We start from the raw sequence: 23834 nt of genomic DNA on the forward strand, positions 1-23834 counted from the left end.
TCTTATTATCAGGATAAAACTACCTACCGTTTCTCTATCGATGCATACGAATTGTAAGTTGGATCAACCGATGGAATAGACGGTTCTCGAATTACGAGCTAATTAAATATTTGTTTGACACTAACGTACAGTGCACATCGAGTAGCATTGATTTCGACATTTAACGAACATCACTACTATTCGTAAATTCATCTATGTAATATTCGAAACTTTAAAGGCATGATCGAATGTAGAAGAATTTTGATGATTATCGGCCAACTCGTTACGATATTATACGTATCGAATAATTTTCCACGGTCTCAAATGAAATAAGTTTAATTTGAAAAATTAAAAGACAATGATAATGCGAGCCTCAAAGATCGGACAGTACTTTTGGAATTTTGTTTATTTTATACGTTTAAAATGTTCCAACGAAAGAAGTATTAAATATTTTGTATACTATATTAAATTCATATTAAATTTTATCATATGAAATAGCGCATGCAAATGATACGTTTTAACAAATTCATTTTTGATATTGCATGGATTCAAAATTAATATGAACTTTTTAATATCTTTATTACGTGCTTATTTACGTTAACGCATGACGATGTTCGTTATTTATAATTCTATTATTATTTAGAAATTGTACCAGAAACGTATAATGGAATCGCAAAATAGAAAGCATAGCATGCGTTTACTTTCGGTCAAAATTTATCGTTGACGATCTAAACCTATCTATTTATAAAAATAAAAATGGAAAATAAAATTGGAAATTCGAAAGAAGAAAAAAGAAAAATGAAAAAAGGGATACAAAAGTGAGTAACGAATTTAAGCCTTTTTAAATCATCACCGGAATCCATTTCAGTTTTTAAACGCATGACCAATGGAACGGAAACGAGTCAGGACCTTTCCCTCCTTCATCTACCCTTTAACGTAATTACAAAACTCGTTCTCCGTTAAAGTCAAAAAAACTTTCTCTCTCTCTCTCTCTCTCTCTCTTTCTTTTTCTCTTCCTCTTCGGAAAACTACCCTCTTTTTTCTACGCTTACCACGGCGGATATTTATTCAGACGATTGCTTTAAATCGTGACTGAGTCCCTCTCGCAACGCTCAATTTATCGGGCCGATCGTTCTCGACGAGTCGCGATGCCACGTCGATTAATTAAATCCATCCTGGCTCTTTCTCTTTTTTTTTTTCCTAATTCGCAAAACAATCGTTGCGTAATATCGGAAAATGGCCCGTTCGATCGTTATATAAAAAATTCTCCGGAGCATTGAGCAGCGAAACGAAAGGGCTAAATAAAATTGGAGTGAATGAGAAATAGGGAAGGTAGAGGAGAAAGGAAAAGAGAGAGGGCATAGGATTGGGAGTGGTAAGGGATGGTAAGGGGGATGGGGCGGGGGATGGGGCGGGGGTAGGTGGGGGGAAGGAGGAGGAGGAGGAGGAAGGAGGGAAGAAAAAAATGGTACGCGCTCGACGGAAAAAAGAGAATCGAAAAGAAGTCGCGACGTTGGTAGAAGGAGACCCCTCACTACTTTTGCCAACCATCCGGCTTATATATTGTAAATACCAAGTAATCTGATGACCTCCCGACGACGACGGTACCTTCATTACCGGCAGGGTACCATTGTTCCGTTGGTATAATTGAATTCCCAAGGCGACCGCTCTGCCGTAGGCAAGCACCCCTTCATCTAACCACCCTCTTCTTCACCATTCCTCTCTCTCTCTCTCTCTCCCCTCTCTCTCTCTCTCTCTTCTTCGATAGGAACGACTCGAGGGAAGTACCGATTTTGCGAGCAAATTCTACGAAACCCTGATTTACCCCCATTCACTCGCGAATAATGCGATATCTCGTTCGCGAAAACCACGTCGAACCTCACCACTCACCTTTTTCTCTTCTTCTTCTTCTTCTTCTTCTTCTTCTTCTTCTTCTTCTTCTTCTTCTTCTTCTTCTTCTTCTTCTTCTTCTTCTTCGTCTTTTACTATTCCTTTTACTAGAACGAAGTCATCTTGGCCGAGAAAGCTCAAGCTCGTCCACAATTCCGAACGACCTAGGCGATCTTTCATCCTTTTCTCCGTTGTTACTCCTTCTCACACACATACAAACACATACAAGCACACACACACACACAGATATATATATATATACATACTTATCCATGTCACTCACACTGCCCATTTGGAACCAATCGGAAGACAATATAGACATGTTTTTCATACAACTACGAATAAATTCAATGGAATCAAAGATCGCGATTAAATCTAATGCGTTTTTGTCTTTTCTTCTATTCGACGGTAAGATATTGTACGATATTGATATCATAAGGAAGTTATTTAAAAAAATCCGCTATAGTGTATAGAGCGAAAATGATAATAAATTTTCTCTAATCGAGAAAATGATCAAATCGCTAAGACGTATGAATTAAAAGAGGAAAAAAGTTATCGCGTGCTGGACAAATTACAAATTGAATATATAAAAATCAATATACTTGTATTTAGTAAAGTAAGTTAATTATTAAATTGTATCTATAGAATCCTATATATCCCATAAGTATATAACGGGTATGCGAATAAAACGCTATCTGATCTTTACTTCAAAGTTAAAAGAAATATTTTTAATGAATATAAATCTACGAAGGTATTGCCTTTTTAAAATAAAAATCAACATTTTTATTTATACGTGTTTTCACTTGTGACAGTATTTAAAAAGAAAAAGAAGAAGAAAAAAAGGATAACAATCTAGAGGTTAACGTCCATAGTGATAAAATTATAACGTATTAGTTTATCGTTTATTGATCAATTGTTATTAAGAGCCATTAAATACGGCAATACTTTCGACTGTCGAGCAAAAGTGATTCGCCTTTTCGTTGATATCTATGTAATTGTTAATTACATTAGTAACACTGGAAAGCCGATAAACGTAATAAAAGAAGCACGATTTTTGCCTTTATTCGAGAAAATAATTAAAAGCCACGGAATTTACGATTATTATATTACGAAACATAGTGGGGTAAACAATTCCATTGTTCAATTTAATTAATCAAAATTATACATCGGGCAAATTAGGCTCGTAAACGTATATACGAGTATCGTCGATATCATCAAAATATTCAAATAGATTCACGATCTATAAAAAAAAAAGAATGTGATTGTTACTTTCTAATGATCAGTTAATTGCTTTAATCTTGCATGTCACAAGTTGACACATTACATATATCGTTATTCCTGATTTGTGATCTCCGAGAGAGAGAGAGAGAGAGAGAGTGAGAGAGAGAGAGAGAGAGAGGAAGAGAGAGAGTCAGGGAGAGAGAGAAGGGCGGAGGCGACAGACCATAACGTCCCAGGACACCCTAGGTGATCCTGCATCTGAGCGCTCTGACGTCATCCTCCTGATGCTTACGATCATCGCTGGCTAGTGACCCATGTCGCAAGCAAGGATTTGTGACAGGTTTGCGGCCAAGCTAGCTTTCTCTCTAGAATGTCTCCTACATTGAAAGCGATTTAGTATTATACATTTTAAAAAACATAAACTCAAAGGAGATCGTCTGGTGCCATTACAAATTCACCTAAATCATTATTCTTCCTTTAGAAAATTTGGAAAACATTAATTAGCCTCTTTAAATATACGATTTATTGTCAATCTCTCGTAATTTTGTTTTTGATTTCTTTTACAAAAGACGATCTGGCGAAGTAAAAATTACTTTTTTTCTTGTTTTCCTTTTTTTTTTTTTTTTTTTTTTTTTTTTTTTTAATAAATTTTTCCTAAGAAATAGAGAATCTTCAAAGGCGCAAGAAAGTTGAGAGAAGAAAATCAAAACTCGTAATGTAACGATAGAAACATTAAATTTCGAGTTAGTTTCAAAGATAAAATTATCGAGTAAAGATATTTTGGAATATAGTGAATTATTTGATTCATTTGTAATATTTCCAAGGTAGTACTGTTCGCAGCACGATGATGATTTTAACGATGCTATCACACTAGGAGTCTCATGGGGAATCAATGGTGAGAAGTTAAGACGTAGCTATGAAGGCGATCACCCTAGTATAATGTTCCGGTGCGGCGTAAGTAATCGCACAATTCGGTATCATAACGATCGTCTTGACACCTGTAAGGTCTTCTCAAACTTTACTACTTACTTCGAACTTCTTGATCTGGAATAACTTGAATTTCCGTGACGAGAAGTCACATCGATCGCCAAACTCCCATAAATCATAATTATTGAATTGAGTTAAGCGACGTATTATTAATAGCTATATATCATCGGCAAGTAAATTTAACTTGAAAGATTTCGAATACATTATATCATTCTCAGAATCGATTGATTAAAGGTCAAAGGACGAATACGTATATCGGTCTATGGTCTCTTCGTCTCTCAGCTAATTTCCATTAATCTACCGCGAATCAAATCCACTATGTGTACGCATTGAAGCTTGCCATTCTCCTCCGAGACATTAACGCTGACCCTTCGAGGTCCGCATGTCTACTCTAATACACGATTACGTACACACACGACGATGGAAACGTGCACGCGAGCGCACATTCACGGTCAGGGGGTGTCCTGTTCCCGTCATGACTGATGACCGGCATTACGATTTGTCAATAACAATTGTCCCGAGCATAACCGGCCAGCACAAACTGCAACTGATGGCCGACATCGATTGTCCACGTCGACGGTAACCGGTTCGATCGTCATCGCCTTCGATTTTGAACGATAAAGAGGGGGAGGAATAGGAGGAGTAGCTGGAGAAGGTGGAAACATCAAAACTTTACAGCTCGCAGCTGCCGCTCAAATCGTGAATTAATTCTATCTAACCAATTTAATGTTAATTGCTCGATAAACCGTCGTTATTCTGTTCTCTTTTTGCTTTGCTTTATTTTGCGTTTTCTTTTTTTTTCCTCCCCCCCTCCCCCTTTTTTTTCCTTTATCATTAATTACGAAAGTAATTACGAGAGCGTACATAAGTTTGTATTGATAATAAACGAAAAGAAAAAAAAAAGAAGACAAATATTAATTAACGTCGTAATATTCTGATTGGATTATAATGGAATAAAATGGAATATGACCCATAAACGGATCATCTGTACTTTCTTCTCCGCAGGCAGGAAAAAAACAAATTATTGCATTTTATTATTAGATTTTCATTACGTCACGGATTATTTATTTAATTCTTAAGAAACTTTGAGCTAAGAGAAGCGGAAAAAAAAAAAAAAAGAAAAAGGAATTTAAAGTAAGACACACTTTCTCTCTTACACGATCGAACATCCTATTTTCCTGGGTGAGAGTTACCGAACTATTTCGATCGACCGCAAACAATAAAAAAAGAAAGAAAAAAAAGGAGCAAGTAAATGAAAAGAAGAAGATAGACGAAGAGAGAAAGGAAAGAAGATTCGGTGGCAGAGTCCGTGGCAGGTAAAGTAGAAGCACAGGTGGCCAGTAAGGAAACAATGGCGTTGTCTGCCAGCCATAACAATGCTAACAAAGCCCGTTAGTTCCATTCATCGTCGGAGGTAGAAAAAGATGAACGTTGACGCACCATCCATAGGGTCACAAGAGAGAAAAAGAAAGAGAGACAGACAGAGAGCAAGAGAGACAGAGAGAGAGAGAGAGAGAGAAAACAATATAAAGAGAAACAGTTTCGTTGGAGCACTGTTTCTCTTCTTTTCTTTTTCTTCTCTCTCTCTCTCTCTCTCTCTCTCTCTCTTTCTCTCTCGTTGTCTCCCTCTCCTGCCTTTTTTACTTCTCTCCCTCTAGCTGCTTTTTTTATACTTCTATTTTATGACTGGAAAATAATGTAGTTTATTTTAATGAGGCTCTCTTGCCTTTCCGCGGTCTTCGTTGCTCGCGTCATTCACCGTGGTTGGCTCTTTTGTCTTCTCCCTCTTTCCCTCTCTCACTTTCTCTCTCTCTCTCTCTCTCTCTCTCTTTCTGTCTGTTTCTGTCTCTGTCTCTGTCTATCTCTCTCTCTCTCTCTATCTGTCATACGGTTTTTTCTCACTCCATTCGAAAGAATATCATGCACCCCTTTCTTTCTTTCCTCCTTCTCTCTCATTCGACCCAGATTTTCATAATCTAAAACAGAAAGCCGGTTGCAATCATTGAACTACCGATGTTGGACGCTTGTACGTTTCTTTCTCTCTAATTAAAAATGGCAAAGCGTGTTGAGCGGCTCTCATTAGTGCGAATCTTATTCAATTTTTTCTTTTTTTCGTTACTTCCCTCTCCTTTCCTTCGTAGATACCATCATCTTTTTTCTTCTTCTTCTTTTTCTTATTCTTCTTATTCCTATTTTTCATATTCTTCTCTCTCTCTCTCTCTCTCTCTCTCTCTCTCTCTCTACTTTTTTTTTATTCGTACAAATGCAAAGAGAAACTAAGGCAAGTTTCTCATGAAGATACGCGTATGGTAATACATGAATCGTAATGTGTTTCGCTTGTTGAATACTTATTTACATTTTTTAGGATAAAACATAATCTTATTTATTCTTATTTCGTTCATTCGTTCTTTAATTAAAAATATCTACATATCTTCCTTCTTCTTTCAAGAAAACGTCATTGAACGATATTGCATAGTTGTACGAATTACTATTTATTTCAATATTTTGATCGTCGATTTTCGTATAAAAAGTATCGTCAATGGCCAAGCTTCCTGGAATATATATAAAATCAAAATGGCAATCGTATCTCAGGAAAATCTTCATGTAAATCCTTTTATTGCAATACTTATTGATATGTATATATATATATATATATATATATATATATATATATATATTATATATTCAATATTTTTCAATGTGAAACCGCCTTGAGTCGAAAGTATTAAAAGATCTCCTTTTATTTCTTAAAGAAATAAGAACAATCCTATGAGAAAGAAATAAGACGAAATTATTTTAGCTTTGATATTGTCAATGAATTAAAACGAATATTAAGGGCTGCTTATGATCTTGAAAAATAACGATAGATATCGTTTCTTAAAAAAAAAAAAAAAAGAAAAAAAACAAAATTTATCTCTATAAAGAAATTAATCGATATGTTGAAATCGATTAACGTTGAAGATTTTTTTGAATTCGTGTTCGTTAATGAATAACATGTTGCGAAGGAAAAATAAAGTAACAAATTTTATTTCAATATAGTGAGAAGGTTGGACCATATCTATACGAAAATTAACGTTCGTCAGTGGCAAAAGAGCGCCATGGAGAAAAGTTGAGGCGTGCTCGAGGAGCTACCATTGAATTAACTCCATTCACCAAATTGCTCTCGCATTATGCTGGATCACGTCTTAGATAACCTCCTGCTTCCTCTTCGACCTTTTTAAGACCGACCCACTGATCCTTCTCTCCTTTTCTCTCTTCATCTTTCTTCTTTTTTTATCTTTTTATTTTTTTTTATTTTTTTTTTTCACCGAAGACGATCTCTCGTTTGTAATTGAAATTCATATTATTGTCCTATTCTATAAATTATATTATTAGATACAGATTCCTTTGAAATCATTTTTAATATATCGATTATTTAATATAAATCGATTAATATATTTTTATAATATATATATATATATATATATATATTTAATACATCGAATAATTATTTGATGTAACGAAATTAAATTTTATTTTGAATTATTTACTTTTGGAGCAAAGAAGAACGAAATAATGGGAAAAAATTCGAAGAATCATAATTGAACGATTATATTTCATTTTCCAAGAGAAAATATATGTATATATATTTTTTTTTTCCACCTTTCCACGATTGGCATCTTGGACAAACGTTCGAAATGCTATTTCTCGTTGGACAACGGATAGAATTCTTCGAGGGTTTTCCAACGTGACTTGACGAGAAGTTAGTGTTATTACCGTCATTGAGGGTGTCCGGAAATGTCTCTTATGTACGGCCCTTAATTTAGCCAAGAGCCTAGATGGCGATTCTTCTACGATTTAGGGCTACTCATTCTTCGAATTACTCTTAAACAAAGATATAACGAATCTTTCTTTTTCTTAAGAGAGAAATATAATAATCCTAGATCGTTTCATAGATGGATCATAATTCTGTTTGATATTGAGTCATTTCTATGAAGATGGAATTACAATCGTGAGATAATAAGAAAATAATAAAAAAAAAAAAAGAAAAAAAAAAAAAAAGACAAAAGAAATTATTACATGTATAATACTTTTCTATAATATAATAATGATGAAACAATGTAATTAAATCCTAATATATAAATTTTAATATAACTGGTTTTTTTTTCTTCTTTTTTTTTTCCTTTTTTTTTGGTTAACGAAAAGAAATCGTGCACAATTACCATTGTAAAATGATAAGAAAATTATTGATAAGAACAACGAAATTATTATTTATATAATGTTTTTCATAATACAAAAATTAATGGTTTAACTATTAATCATTTATAACCTGATTTTATTCAAATACGGGATAAAAAAATATCTCAGATGAAAGTTACTTGTTTTCTTTTTTTTAATGTGTAATATTTAGTCATTATAAAAAATTTAGTAAAAAAAGAAAAAAAAAATTGATTCTGAACTGACCTTGGATTTTCCACTAAATAAAAAAAAAAAAACCAATAAATGTCACAATCTTCAAAATCCGATAACATCTTGTCTTGAATAATTTTTCTCAAGAACTTTATTCGTGATAAAAATGTGTAATGATATTATATTTTAAATATCTATTATATATTATTAAAATATAATAAAAAATTATTATACTTATATTAAGTGTAATTTAAATCTTGAAAAATAGTAAAAAATTTGTATACAAATAATTTTATAGTGATAAAATGAAACTGTATATCATTTTAAAATTATATAACGTTATAGAGTTATATAATTTTATATAGAATAAAGCTTAAGTCTAAGATCATTGTTTTTATCAAAAGTTTGTAATAATATAATATTGCTATAGAAGTAATAAATGTTATTAGGAAACGATGCACTAACGAGAAATCATTTTCAGATTGGAATATTTATTTTTCTCTTTTTTTTTTTTTTTTTTTTTTTTATTCTCTAAATTTTTTCTAACTTCTAAATCACACTGATACTGAATGAACGTTATACTTTCGTGGTACCAAAATAGAAGAGTAAAATTCAAATAACAATTTCTCGTCAACAATTGAGTAATGCATCCGTCTTCTAATAAAATTTGTTACTTCTATATCTATACTATATTCTTTCGATGCAATTGATGATTCCCGAATCTTAGATATTGTTAATATAAATGCTATCTAATTGATCGTAATAAATTTATCACCGTTCACGTAAAAATATTTTACATCTTTTTCATTTCATTTTATCGATTTCATTTATTAGATTTAATTTTAACAATTGAGTAGAAACGTATTTAATTGAAAATTAAAAATATTCCCAAACGTATCTAATAATTACTCATCGAATAAAACGTAACTGATAATACTATAACGATATTTAATAATAAAAAAGAAAAGAAAAAAAAGAAAAAAAAGAAAAAAAAAAAAAGAAATAAAAAGAAAGATGAAAGAAATGAAAAGAATGAAAATTATTCGTATCTTTCTAAGCTTCATTATACAGTTAGGTTCATTGGTATAGCTAGTAGAAACTGGATTATCGAACTTTTAACATTAACTCTAGTCGTAGGTACTCTTACTTGCCATTAAGATAGCACCAATCTAAGCTCATAATGAAATCTAAATGATATCATTGCCTGGAGCGACGGAAGTAAAAGGTAAACGCGGTGGTCGTGTAAAGGGCAGGTAACTAACTGCACGACGACTGGCCCTTATCAAGGGCAAATGTGTCGCGCATGTTCAACCTGGCTAGTTTTAATCTAACTAATTTTTTTACCTTTTCCATTTATTTATCAACCATTTATCAAGCAAACGAATAATTTCAAATGTAAAACTTTTTAATTTATACGGCTAATTTTAAAATCTCTTTATTCGATACGAGATCATTGAAATTATATTTTCGTCATCGCTCACGTCGACATTTTCTATTTGAAAATGAGGAAATAAATAGGGGGCTGTACTATTTTCAAAAATAATTCGATATTGGATATTCCATAAAAGTCCATCGATCATAGCTCGTCCAAGCCACGTTTTACCTGACATTCGTCTCATCAGATGGTGACTAGCACAACGGGAGTTTCGAAAAGAGACACCAATGTGATGGTAGATCACCAACGAAACAAATAGAGTTTTTGATGACGTTGCTAGCCTGGCTATCTGGACTCTGATGTTCGTTTGGCCTACGGAAAAGAACACGTGAAATTTTTGCCTCATCGCACTCCGTTCGTACAATTAAATCGTGCAATCCCATCGTGTACCAAACGCGACCCAATTTACGATACTAAACGTGTGCGTATATTTCCATCCCTCCTCCCACCCCCATTTCCTTCCCCCTCACTCCACTATTTCCTCTCTTCCTCCATCTGACAATTCATCTCTACGGTTCACCCTTTCGCCAATCGAGCCGACAATAGACGGCTTCGACTATCACGAATCAATTAACCGTAGTTGACGTAGCGAAACCAAAGCGTCATTATCGATGTGGGCTAATGTGTAACATTTCGAACATTGAATCGATACAGAAATTCGTTGATTTGTACTTTAGAAAATTGATATAATTTTTAAATATTAAGTAATAGATATCCGTGTATATTACTCTTTTCCATTTACTTTCGAGTGGAAGAAAAAAGCAAAAACAAAAGAAAAAGAAAAAAAAAAGAAAAAGAAATAAAAGAAAGAAAATAATTTCATTCGTCGGGGTACGGGGGGGGGGGGGGGGAAGGAAAGGGAAGATTCGAATAAAAATGTTATAATTATTTGACACATACTATTTTCTATACCTTTGCATGATCTATATATCGAAATTTTACAATACTCATACTCACGTCGATAAAAATGTTCTATTCTCTCTTTTCTTTATCTCGTATTTCAAGATTTCAAGGATGGAGAATCGAACGAGTCAGCATGTTGTAAAGAAATAAAAATAGTCCTGCGTAAGCCTTCGTTTTGCACGATTATTTCTTTTAACTTTAGTTCGAATAAGATTTATGCTCTCGATTTTTGCGATTCAATCGTTCGATATACATCTTATTCTTCGAAGTAACCCCGATTGTTCTCTGTTTACCGACAATAAGACAATTCAATTTCACGCCCACGCGAATCGCGGATTGGGTTCCTTCCGGAATTCGACGTTCCTTTCGGTTCACGGCTAACCTAGAAGAGTAAGGAAATGAAGATGGGAGGAGAGGGTAGGGGATAGGGGAGGGGGGAAACCAAAGAGAAGAGGAACGGATCTATGAAAGAGAGGATGCGATTTCCACTGACCTAAATGCACGTATTCCAATGTTTGCTGCGGGTGGATAAGGCGAGACGATGGTAGAGAGAAAGTAAGAGAGTGATAGAGAGAGAGAGAGAGAGAGAGAGGATAAGATGTAGGTAGGTACACTCTGCAATCTGCATATCGATTTTTCTTAGAAAATGCATTATTCATGAGAAAATGGATCGTACACGTGGAAACAGGGTGATCCGTGAGATCGCGATACCTAGAGCTCATTTGAATCGGCTAGCGATCACCGAGACACGCCATCTTCTCGTTTTCTTTTAGAAAGGAGAAGATAAAGAATACTTTAAACAATGACCTTCGAACTCGGCCTTCCTAAAGGACACACTTGTCTTTCACCTTTTCTTTCCTATTTTCAAACATCTATCGATGTATAAATCAACGAATAAAAAAAAATCTTTCATATTCAACGTGTGTTCTATGTTTTTTGCTTCCTTCTTTTTTTCTCTTTCTCTTTTTTTTTTTTCCTTTTTTTTTTTTTTTTTTTGTCAAAATATAAACGAAACGAAGATAGACATTTCGTGTGAAGAGATCACCATGTAAAATTGTGAAGTCTAGTCTTCCGATTCAACGAATAATTTTACTTTCATCCAAATCGAGGAATAGCTATATCAATCATCGCTTTTGCTCACCACTCTAAAGGTTCAACCTCGAATCAATAACTCTCTCTCTCTCTCTCTCTCTCTCTGTCTATCTCTATCTCTATCTCTATCTCTCTCTCTTTATGTATATACGTATACCTATACACATATATTATACATATATGTATGTACATACATATATATATATATATATATATACATATATATAAACAAAAGTTTCTCTCATTTATCATGTATTCGAGACGAAACGCTTTGCGTTTTGAAAAAGTCAATCGATCATCCGGCCTCTCTATAAACGCACGTACCCTGTCAACGTTCATAAATTATCCAGGACGGAAGCTGTGTGTTGTCGTGGGTCACCCTCGTAGGCACGAGGTGAGAGGAGCCAGTAAAAAGAAAATTGCAAAGGTTGAAGAAGGATAGAGAACCAGGAAAGTATTCTCCAGTCCCGGAAGGTGCGAAAAAGAGACAAGACGCGCATACTCGGGAAAAATAAAAGAACGTCCGACGTCTCGACTACAACGATGACGATAGAACATTCGTTCTGAATGCGCTTTATTATCAGTATCATTTGTTATCTCTTTAAAAATGGTAATACCGGTGAGGTTCGAACGTTGGAAAGACCGTGGACAGAGAGGATGACGAGCGATATCATTTATCAAAAAAGTCTCACAAACGAGATACCTCTTTTAAGCTATTTGATAATCCTAAAGAATATTTTTAAACTCTTTTTCATTACTATATATATATATATATATATAAAAATTTAATAATTATAACAATCATATAGACAATTAATGGAACGTATAAAGTGATACAAAAAATTAAACATATAGTAACTCTTACTAATAGGAACTTACATATATTTCTTTCGTATTATTAAACCAACAAATTTATTATTATAATTTTCATTATAGATTACATTTATTGATAAAAAATTGAATGAAAGTTAATTTAAATGTGTGACAAGGTTTCATCGATTAAATTGTAAATCAAATAGATTTTACGATTATTCAAAAGGTGTGCCGTTGATTTAAAAGTTCGAGTTTGGTGTGGCTCGAAAGGAGAAGGAAAGATTGGATTAATGCAGAGGCGTCGTTCCTCTTTTGGATTCCCCGGAGTCCGTGAATGTACTAACCTCATTTCTCATCCAAGAAGATGGAACAACGTCGTAACATAGTAGTAAGCTAAAACGATAAGTAGAGAAAGAGAAGGAGAAAGAAAGAAAAAGAGAGAGAGAGAGAGAGAGAGAGAGAATAAGAGGAAGAGGAAAAGCGGGTGTGGCATGGAAGGATAGGCCAGCTGCGAGGTAATCTGTCAATTTATTATACGAGTCAAGACTCTTACTGGGTTAGCAGAGCGCGTATTCAGAGACCTGGTTATATTATCTCCTTCTCTCTTTCTCTTTCTCCCTTGAGAATTTTCTTCCTTCGTAGTCATAGTAAACGGCTTTAGTGGTCACGTACGTCCGATCATGTCTTAGAAGTCTAAAAGACATGAAACTCTTTTCTAGCGACATATCATAAGAAATTGACTATGGAGAATATGAGAAAATATTTTCCTATTACAAAATAAACGATATAGATATAAACGGTATATCGATAGATACTTGATTTATTTTCTTATTAAATTTAAACAATGAATTGACATTTATCAGTGTAATTTAATATATCAAAGTTAAAAATATGTTTCTATATAAATATGATTGAAAATGATAGATACTTACGTTGTTTTATTCTATCCAAGGCTTTAGAATGATCCTGAAGTCGAAAGTACGATACAATCGTAGGAACGTATCGCTTGGATCTTCTATTATACTTGTATTTATTGCTCTTCCAGATACAACGTTAATACTGTGAGCTACGATCTTCACATAACATAGCTTTCGCCATACGCCTTCCTCCAAACCTAGAAATATGATACATATAACATACATACCTACATATGTATCTCGAGATGCATGGGAAATATTTGATATTCGGTCACATTTTACGTTCGCTTCTGAGAAATGCCTCGAATTTTTCCTTCGTACCGATATGTTTGGTAAAACTTTTCGGGATTGACCTATATATATATATATATATATATATATATACATGTATATATATATCCATAGATCCATATATCGATGGATTCACGTATACGACTCACACGAGAAAACATCGTATTTATTGTTCCGCTTTTCTTATCGAAAGTGTCGTCAGGAAAAGTGAATCGCTTCCTTCGAAGAGGGGTAATCGATTTCTCGAAAAGGAAAAAGAGAAAGAAAGAAAGAGAGAGAGAGAGAGAGAGAGAGAGAGAGAGAGGGAACTAAAGTAAGAGAGAAAATTTGAATAGCTTTCGAAAGCAGAATCCTCGTGGTTCGCAGAGTCACGTGCAAATAAAGTGCTCAATTAATCGCTTGTCTGCAAGGAACGTATAATCGAATCAGCTCTTTACGATGTTAATAAACCTCACTGAGACGAGTAGAGACGAGACGAGACAAGAGTTACGTCATTTCGAACGTCGACCGATTTCATATCTCCTACACGAATATGACAAAATTCGTGGGGTAGCCATGGAAATTCATTAAAGGGAAAGAGAGAGAGAGAGAGAGAGATATGGTGGGGTAAGTAAGAAGCATTACGAGATGATATTAGACCTTTGTACCGTTTTCCCTTTCTCCTATGCCTATCTCCAATTCTATCCGCTTAATAGATTCAACGATATTATTGAATTAGTTTGGATGAACGAAGCCCGGCAATTTTGTGGGCTTAACGGAGCCTTGGTTACGAAGGAATACACTTTTAGATTGGACTATTAAAATGATCGATCATTTTAAAACGTCCTTATATGCTATTTTTTTTCTTCCCTATCATTCTCCCTACATAAAATTATAATTTATTTATACAAATAAAATCATATCTATTATAATCGATTAAATGCAATTGAAAAGGAAAAATAACTAAGGTCAAAGAAAATTTATTATTGTCTCATTTAATATGAATTAATACATTTATCCATCTATCTATCTATCTACGTAATGTAAACAATGAAATTATTTAAATTAATCATTCAATTTCTCATGATTTACTTTTGGAATATAATAAGAATGAATGATAAATGTAATGAATAATTAAATATAACAAGACGGTTAATTAGTACATAGAAAATTAACATGCTTGAAATAAATGGTTGAAGTGATCGTTGTCGTAGTTATGTATAAAATATTATTTTTCTGGTGAGAGAGATGAAAGATAACCGCATAGATGAATCTACCTGTACGCGAGGCGCAGAGTACCACTTCGTCATTTCCTTACGGTAATGGTTATGTTCCTGCAAAGTTTACCAGTTTCTCAACACTTCTCTTTCTCTCTCTTTCCCCCCCTCTCTCTCTCTCTCTCTCTCTCTACCCTTTTTTCTTCGTACTCATGTACACTCTTGACCCTTCCTTAAACGCTCAACCGCTCCCGGTAAGAGTCAAGTTGTATGAGCTTCTACCGTGGCAATGTGCAAAAAAAACAAAAAAACAAAAAAAAAAGCAAAGAAAAAAAAAACGTGCCTCTCTTTGATAAAAATGTGAGATAACGTTAAAAGCAAAAAAGAAATTTAGATATATAAAAGATTTATTTTGGCTTTTGAAAGAAATTTTCATTTTGTATTTCGTTAATCGAAATAAATATTACATGTGTCTGTATAAGTATTGTACGTATATATTTTTGTTCGTCACGCATCATTGATCAAAATTTTTTTCTCTACGACGGAAGAAAAGAAAAAGTTTTTATTACACCTCACTGCTATTGAACGGGAAAAGGTTACGAGAAACAAAATGACGGAATCCTATGGGAGAATGGCTCGTGAGATTTCTGGATTTTCCGGCTGTCTTTTCGTTTCGAAAGATCCCTTCGACCCGTCACTTAATAATCTTTATCCTCTAATTCTACGGGATACGTAAAGTCGAGCGGCTAAGTCGCTAGGATTAAGTTAGAAACAAGGTGAGTAAGAGGGAAACACGCTATATGCTTCTCTCACTCGTTCCTTGTATCTTAGCGTGTACCAAATCAATGAAAACAAGGTCGTATCTAGGACATTGAAACGAGATTACGTCAAAATTTCAAAACGATGGAATAACGAGATCACGCGGCACGTTTTATCTAAAAAAAAAAAAAAGAAAAAAAAAAGGAAGAAAAAAAAGAAAAAAAAAAAATTGTGAAATATTCAATGATCAGAATCATCAATTGGAATTACGTTTTGTCAAAAAAAAGAAAAAAAGAAAAAGGAAGATAAATAAAAAAATAAAAAACAAATAAAATAAAATAAATAAAAAATGTAAACGCTTTCGCACGAATGGATGCTACAATCTAGTCGATATAAAAAAAAAAAAAAAAAAAAAAGAAAAAAGAAAAAAGAAAAAACTTATTCGTACGCCCGAAAATTCGATTGCCATTCGTGTTCCGACAAAATTTTCATGACATTTCAACAATATTTCAAATTCCTCTGTAACTTAACCTTCCTAAGGATGAAGGAAATAATCGAAGAAAGAGAAGAAGAAATGGAGCCAAAGAATTGACGTGAACAGAACACGCCGTACTTATCTCCTTGGGAAAGCTGAAAAATCCTATCCTATTCTATCCTATTCTATCCAGAGGCTACGTAACGGATTGTCAATCTTCGTTCTATTCCCGAGGCGAGGAAGAAGAAAGAGAAAAGAGGAAGAGAAATAGAGAGGTGGAGATTGAATGGAAGAAGATAGAACATTTATCTCAACATTATTCCCCTTTACGAAAGAGAAGAAGGAACGGAGTCTTTCGAAAATCGCTTTAGGCTCGTCCTACGGTTTTCAGGCTGCGTAAGCTTCTGAATCCGAGAAAGCGAAATCAGCACGGCTAATAATTACCACCCTTCGGTAGATTCTATCCTTTCGTATTCGAAGGACGAAGCGCACCCTTCACAGCTACCACCATTTCACGCGTGGCTAACCTGACACCGCGTGATTTCGAATAGCTTTCGAATCTTTTCTATCGAAAGTGAAAGAGAGAGAGAGAGAGAGAGAGAGAGAGATCCTTCAAATTACGTTTCATTCAATATCAGTTGATTATTCAACTGCGAAGGTATCGAACTATCAATGATTTCTACTCTCTCAATGAAATTATACTCAATAAAATCTTTTCATCATTTTTTTTTTTTTTTTTATATATAATAGAAAATTAAAAATTACTTTTGTCCCTTTTGTACAGAGTTTTCTTTTTCTTTGCGTTTCTTTTTCTTTTTTCTTTTTTTTCCCCCTCGAATTTACTTTATCACATTGTTCCTTCCCACCCAACCCCCCCCCCCCTGATTCCTTCGATATTGTAATTTGGTTTCAATGGAAAATTCCTCGTATATTATCAATTTCTAATTCTTTTCTTTTTTTTTTCTTTTTTTTTATTTGACAAAGTAACGTTTTCTTTTTCTTTTTCAATATTAATCGTTGTAACCGGCTAACATGGGCTCTCTTTTCTGCTTATCGAAGAATTCGATATTAGGGAGAGTGATGGAAAACTTTCATTTCCCAAGGTATCCTGATGGAATAATTCACTTACACATAGGCTCAAACCGGGAAAGAGCCGGGAGGCCCGAGAAGCTACTAACGGCAAGGGTATCCTTGAATTAAAGTGGGCGTACGAGCGTCCTTCTCCTATCGTCGGATGTGTCGAGTTATAAAAGATCGTTTCGGCTGGAGCCACCCTCAGATTGGCTATTAAAACCTTCCATACGAAATATCTCGAGATCGTGTTCGCCTCTGCGAAATCATCCCCTTAACTTCGACTACCGAGTCCGTGAAGGGTTGTTTCCAATTTTCCTAAATTACACGCACAACGATGCGACCATTCTGTACGTACGCACGTATACATACAAGCGCGAGTATGACTATGACCGCTAAACTTCGTTTTCGGCCCTTCCTCTCGAACCGCGAATTAATGTTTTCGCCCTTACGCGTTACCAGCATTCGGTTTATCAAGCCATATTCCGATCGAAGGAACATGAATTTTATTGTTATATCTAATCTTATTTGTTTCCTTTGAAAATATTATAAACAAATATCGTATAATAGAAATTATTACCAATTAAATAATTTAATTTAATTATTTTAATTAATATGAATTTAAATTATACTCGTAAGTAATAGAATAAGGAAAACAAATAGAATAAATTAACGTAAAAGAATGTAATATAATATACTTAAAAGAATTATATAATAATATATATTTTTATTATATATTAATTATATACAGTTATATATAATAACATTGTTTCTTAAAGAAATTTTATAGAAGGAATCATATAACGTGTGATATACGAATGAGTTACAATGGATATATATTGTAAATATGCATTAGGATTAGCTAAAGTGTTGGTATTAGTCTTACCGTGTAAACGCATAAATGTGTGAGTAAACAATCGTTAAAACATGATAGAGAAGAGATTATCAAAATGTGGGTCACGTTAAATATTAAAATATCAAAGTAGTTTACATATCTGTTAAAAGAATTAGAAGTGTGTTGTGAAAAATTATTATTTTTGAAAGTAGGTCTCGGCTTATACAAATTTAGAAAATCCTATGATAAAGAATAAGAACTTGTGTTCTAAAGTTGGATGATATAATATTGTATCGCATAGTATATAATTGTGTAAGATATTTTAGTATTTTATATATACAGGGTGTTCCTAAAATAAATGGCCAAAATTGAAATGTTAATTTAATGTATATAAATATATACCTATATACATATATATATATATAGTTTATAAATTCAGATTCGACTTTTATCACTAAGACTAATATTTCCACGCTAAATAAAAACTATCATAAAACTTAAATTTAATCGTTATAGATCATTGATCTTGGATTATCGATCATTGGATTAATAATTAAACATTGATATTTTGTGTCTGTGGATTTGATTTCACCTCTCAATCCACACATACACGTACACATGCTATTTCAATCGGATCATTTACTTATCATTAATATCATTAATAACAAAACATCTGTCATACTATTATAAGATATCATCGTTCGCTAAATGATCTACCAAGTAATCATTGATTGATATATCGCTCATAAATATTTACCTGTCATAGTATCGATCATTTACGGATCTACTCGTAAATATCCTCAGCATATTCGTAAAACTTTAATTTTGTAAAGCCTATGATCTCGTAGAAAAAAAAAAAAAAAATAATAAGTCTAATATGAATCATTTGAGGGATCAAAAAGTAAATTGTATCATGCGTTTGTACAATCATGATTCTTCCTTTAAAGAAATCCGATTGATCTATTTGATACAAGAACGACATCGTCAGGTTAAACACTGTCGAAACAATCGAGTCAATTTCACGCTCGATTCATCCCGCGTCTCTTGCATACTTAATCAGGGTCGTCTTCATCGAGAAGCTAATTACATTTTTGTCGTGGAAGGCTCGGTTAGAAGGAAGAGGCGCGAAAGAGGAACGATGGAAGGAAGAGAGGGTGAGTCGCCAAGGGTGGTTTCGTTTCGATATTCTATCCCGTTGGATGCGCGTCGTGGTAAGAAGCGGATCCTCATGAATACACTAATAGCACTAGGCCAACCTCCTCCGGGCTATGCTTTTCCATAACGACTACTTACACGACGAACCTTCTTAATGAGAGGAATATCAACGGTAGCTGTGACATTCCCTTGTGAAACTAGGCCGTTGCAAGACTTCTTCATCGATTTTTAAGAACGTCCAAGTCCCTTCGAGGTCTTTTTTTCTTCCTCTCATTTCTTTTCTTCCTTTCTTTACGATGACCCCTTTCTCTCTGTTCTCTCTGTTTTCTCTATTCTCTCTTTCTCTCTCTCTCTCTCTCTCTTTCTGTCGTCGTGAAAAAATGACTCAAAATTACAATAAACTTTTAAACGTACAAACATAGAAATAAAATAATGAGAATCTGTTTGCGTAAAATTAAAGAAAAGAATTTTCATTGCAATGAAAATTTCATTGAAATTACGATATACTTAAAATTATATTTAATTTATTATAATATTATTTAAAATCATATAAACATTCATATATATCAAAATATATTTTCTTCTTATTTATTTAATTTATTCTTTATTTTAATTATTTCAATGCATCGTAGAAAGTCGGATATTATTATTTAAATGAGATAGGATCTTATGGTTCTGATTTGTACGTATACATACGAAGTGGATAATTTTTTCGCCGTGGATCAACGCTATCAATCAATTCGTTTTTCCTCCAGTATTTGACTTTTCACTATTAATTACTTCATACTTAAAAAAAGAAAAAAAAAAAGAAAACCTGTGCAGTTTACAAGGTTTTATTTTTACACCTTAAAACCCTAATTGTTCCTGTTTAGGATTTAGGACATTCCAGTGCAACTTTGAACACAATTGAAACAATTCGTTCATTGCAGGATTCATTGATGAATTTTTTTTTTATTATGACAGAATTGAAAATGCCTTTTCAAACTTACTAATTATTATTTACGAGGCTTCAAAGAATGCGCAATATTTTTTTGAAATTAAAATTATTCACATCTTGTATAAATGACAGTTATTCAAAGACCCTGGGATTTAGCACAATTTGAAATTTATTTTAAGGTGTGCACAACTAGGATTAAACGATATAGAATAGGAATAAGTAGAATACAGAGATATTATATTTGGGATTTGGAAAGGAAAAATATCGCATATCACATGTTTTCATTTTCGTGATATTCTCGTTCAAAAGTTCTGAATATCAATTCTTCTTATCGGAAATATTTCTTTTCTTTTCTTTTTTTCTTTTTCTTCTTTTTCTTTTTCTAGTACAAATATAAATAAAAATAAAGATACGGAACCGACTATCTACGAGCAAAAAAAAAAAAAAAAAAAGAAAAAAGAAAAGAGAAAAAAAAAGGGACAAAAGAAGGAAACAAAAGCCATGGAGTTCACGAGACATGACGGTGGTATCAAATAGTAGAAATTGTTTTCTTTTATCTTAATGGAACAGGCAAGTAGGGATCGCGGGTAGCCAGTTACACTCCCACCTATGGTTGAGGATATTGTCCTTTGGTGAGCATGTTTTAAAAATGGAATCACTTTTTTCTTTTGTAAAATTACGTAAAGTATTGTTTATTGAGATCGATCGTGGCAGAACTTGTAAAGACTGGTATAACATTTAACAAAATCAAAGCCTAGAGGGTAATGATTTTAACGAAAAAACTGGATTGCCGCTTTGCTTCCGAACGTTTTAGGTCATGCGTGACCTAGCGACGTTTTGCAAGAGGAACGAAAGGTATAAATCGTCTCTGACCTAACACGCTCTTGGTTCGTTCGTTCGTTCTAGAAAGAGGGTGAGAGAGAAAGAGAAAGAGAGAGAAAGAGAGAAGATTTTCTTAACATGATTTCACGCGATTCAGTGGCACGCTTTTACACGCGTACTTGCATATCTCCACAAGCCATACGTGTTATTCTTTCCTTATACACGGAAGCGAAAATATAAAACATGAGAGAAAAGTTAAGATAATCATCTAATCATTGCGACACCTTTGATCGTATAAAATCGCCTCTTTACCGTTTATTCGACTAAAACTGGCTGGTGGTGGGGAGTGTTGGGAGGGAGGGGGGGGGGGGGGGGGGGGAGAAAAAAAAGAAAATGGATTGGCTCGCCGTTTCATCGGACGAGCGTTAAAAGTAAAAGATGAAAAAAAAGAAAAAAGAAAGGAAAAGAAGGAGGAAAGTGGAGAAAGCTCTCGGTATAAGAGAGAGAAAGAGAGAGAGAGAGAGAGAGAAAGAGAGAGAGAGAGAGAGAGAGAGAGAGAATGATAGGGAGAACTCAATTCCGGTGTAGGCGAATAGCCTATTAGAATCTGCCTCGCCTAACTTGGAATTAAGTAATCGCTGTTTGCATATTAATTGTTCATTATGACTCCGGGCAGCAGCCTCCGGTAAAGTTAGCGGGACGAGAAGAGCTTGCTCGGAAGTGCGTTCGATGCCCATAGTTGGCTACCAAGTCGATGCCTCGTTGCAACACGGGGGAAATTCGTGTAACGACACTCTATACTTGCCTATAGCGATCATTCTCTCAGTGTCTCTCTCTCTCTATCTCTCATCATCCCTTGATCATTTCTATCCATTCTTGAATCTTCGATATTCTAGCTGAGATCATTATATTCCCTAGCTCTGGGAACAATTAAAAAAAAATTATTGTACTTCATACTATTTTATAAGAGAAAGAAAAGAATTTTTAAATTAATATTCTTATTATTGCGGAGGGGTGTGAATGGCGGGGAAAGAGGGGAATCGTTTAAATTTTCGCAAAGATCTTTCTTACTCTTTCATTAATTAAATTAATACATTCATATAACATTGATATACGTATATATATATATATATATATATCTGTTTAAAAATAAATAACGTCGAGAGGATAGTCGAATATGTCATAGATGTAAGAGTGACAAAAGAAGGGTGTGGATTAAAGTTTACAAAAGGGAAGCATTTTCGATGCGTGCTACGTCGTAAAACACGTCGTCGTGCGTAATAACTTTCTCATTTGAGAAACTTTATTTAATGTCCTTTATTCGACGCTTTCTTTACGATCTGAGAATATAAAGTGCGTTAGCCTAGCAATAATGTTGCCAACTCATAAAAGTTAATACACTCCCAATATTTTTCAGTACAAATTATCTTACAGTCCCTTCTCTCTTTCTCTTTCTCTCTCTCTCTCGTTCTCTTTCTTTCTCTCTTTCTCTACTTCATTTTTTTCGTATCCTCCCTCGTTCACTCGTCCTCAGTAGTATATGGAATGGTCGTAAAAAGCAGGAACTACCCTTCGTGGTCTTAGTTACTGGATGGAGCAATCGCGATTTCTCGATGAACGTTTCAAACTTTCTAACTTCGTTAATATACAGTTGTCTATTTAAAGTTAACATCCGGGCACTTTGCTCATTCATATATACATAAATGCATATGTATAATATAATACATACATATATATATATATATAATTAAGATAATTATATATAAAGATTTTGTCACCCCCATAAAACTTTACTTGTTTATTCATGAACAAGAAACATATTATTCTGGATAGCGCATTTATAATCAATCTATATAATTTTAATATCGTTTCAATATTTATGAATAAAATTATTTATATTTATTAAAACGTACAATTCTCTAATCAATAATTCAAGGATAAACTAAACTACATTAAGATATATTGAAACGATATTAAATCATTCGTATGGAGATCATCGTGTTGACAGTTCTTATCGGGGAATAGTAATGCCATCACGATTATCTTAAAATTGCACCTTCTTTACGAGGCCTTTACTTTTCTACCCTTAGATCCTACGGGATAGCAGATCGGTCTCGTTCACGATGAGACTGCGATGGAGGCATGCCAATGCTCGTAAAACCGTGCCTTGTATTCCGCGAATCGCATCCATTTCTCTTTCCTTCTTTCTCACTTGGCTACGTATTACGAATTCAAGAATCGACTTTATGACGCCAAGGATCGCATAGACGAATATTCACCCGGCGATATCGTCATTCTCCCCGTATCTCTCTCCTGGGCCTTCTTTACGTTCAAGTTAACATCATGGGAACGTTATCTTTGAGAAAAGGTTATTATTCTAGGTACCTAGTATGGTTGTAACTTCGGTGAATAGTCAAATTGCATAGGATGATGGTAAGGGAGAAGAAATAATGGGAGAATAGAATTTAGTGTTACCTGCATGTAACCGAGTATTTGTTCTTTTTCTATCAAACGAGTCTTATCAGTGTTATCGAATAAAGCAGTATAGTCAGACAGGCAAAAAAAAGAGAGAAGAAGAGAGGGGAAAAAAAAAGTGGATCTATCGCGTTAAGGCAAAACGCCAGCAAGACTTTTTCCATGGAGGAAGTTCGAAAAGGAAGAAGGATC

At 33.9% G+C, this 23834-nt stretch overlaps 1 protein-coding gene and 1 long non-coding RNA gene across 5 annotated transcripts in view; one reads left to right on the forward strand and one right to left on the reverse strand.

The window, feature by feature from the left end:
* Positions 1–23834, forward strand: part of LOC124947902 (uncharacterized N-acetyltransferase DDB_G0290199-like) — a 457589-nt gene that overhangs the window by 204553 nt on the left and 229202 nt on the right. The gene's annotated exons all lie outside the window — the stretch shown is intronic.
* On the reverse strand, positions 12929–13889 carry LOC124947903. The gene is made up of 3 exons (XR_007100541.1): positions 13642–13889; positions 13263–13402; positions 12929–13102 (listed from the first exon to the last, which is right to left on the reverse strand). It is a non-coding gene; the product is annotated as an uncharacterized LOC124947903 (long non-coding RNA).

This window comes from Vespa velutina, chromosome 3 (assembly GCF_912470025.1).
Source record: "Vespa velutina chromosome 3, iVesVel2.1, whole genome shotgun sequence".
NCBI classification, from domain to species: domain Eukaryota; kingdom Metazoa; phylum Arthropoda; class Insecta; order Hymenoptera; family Vespidae; genus Vespa; species Vespa velutina.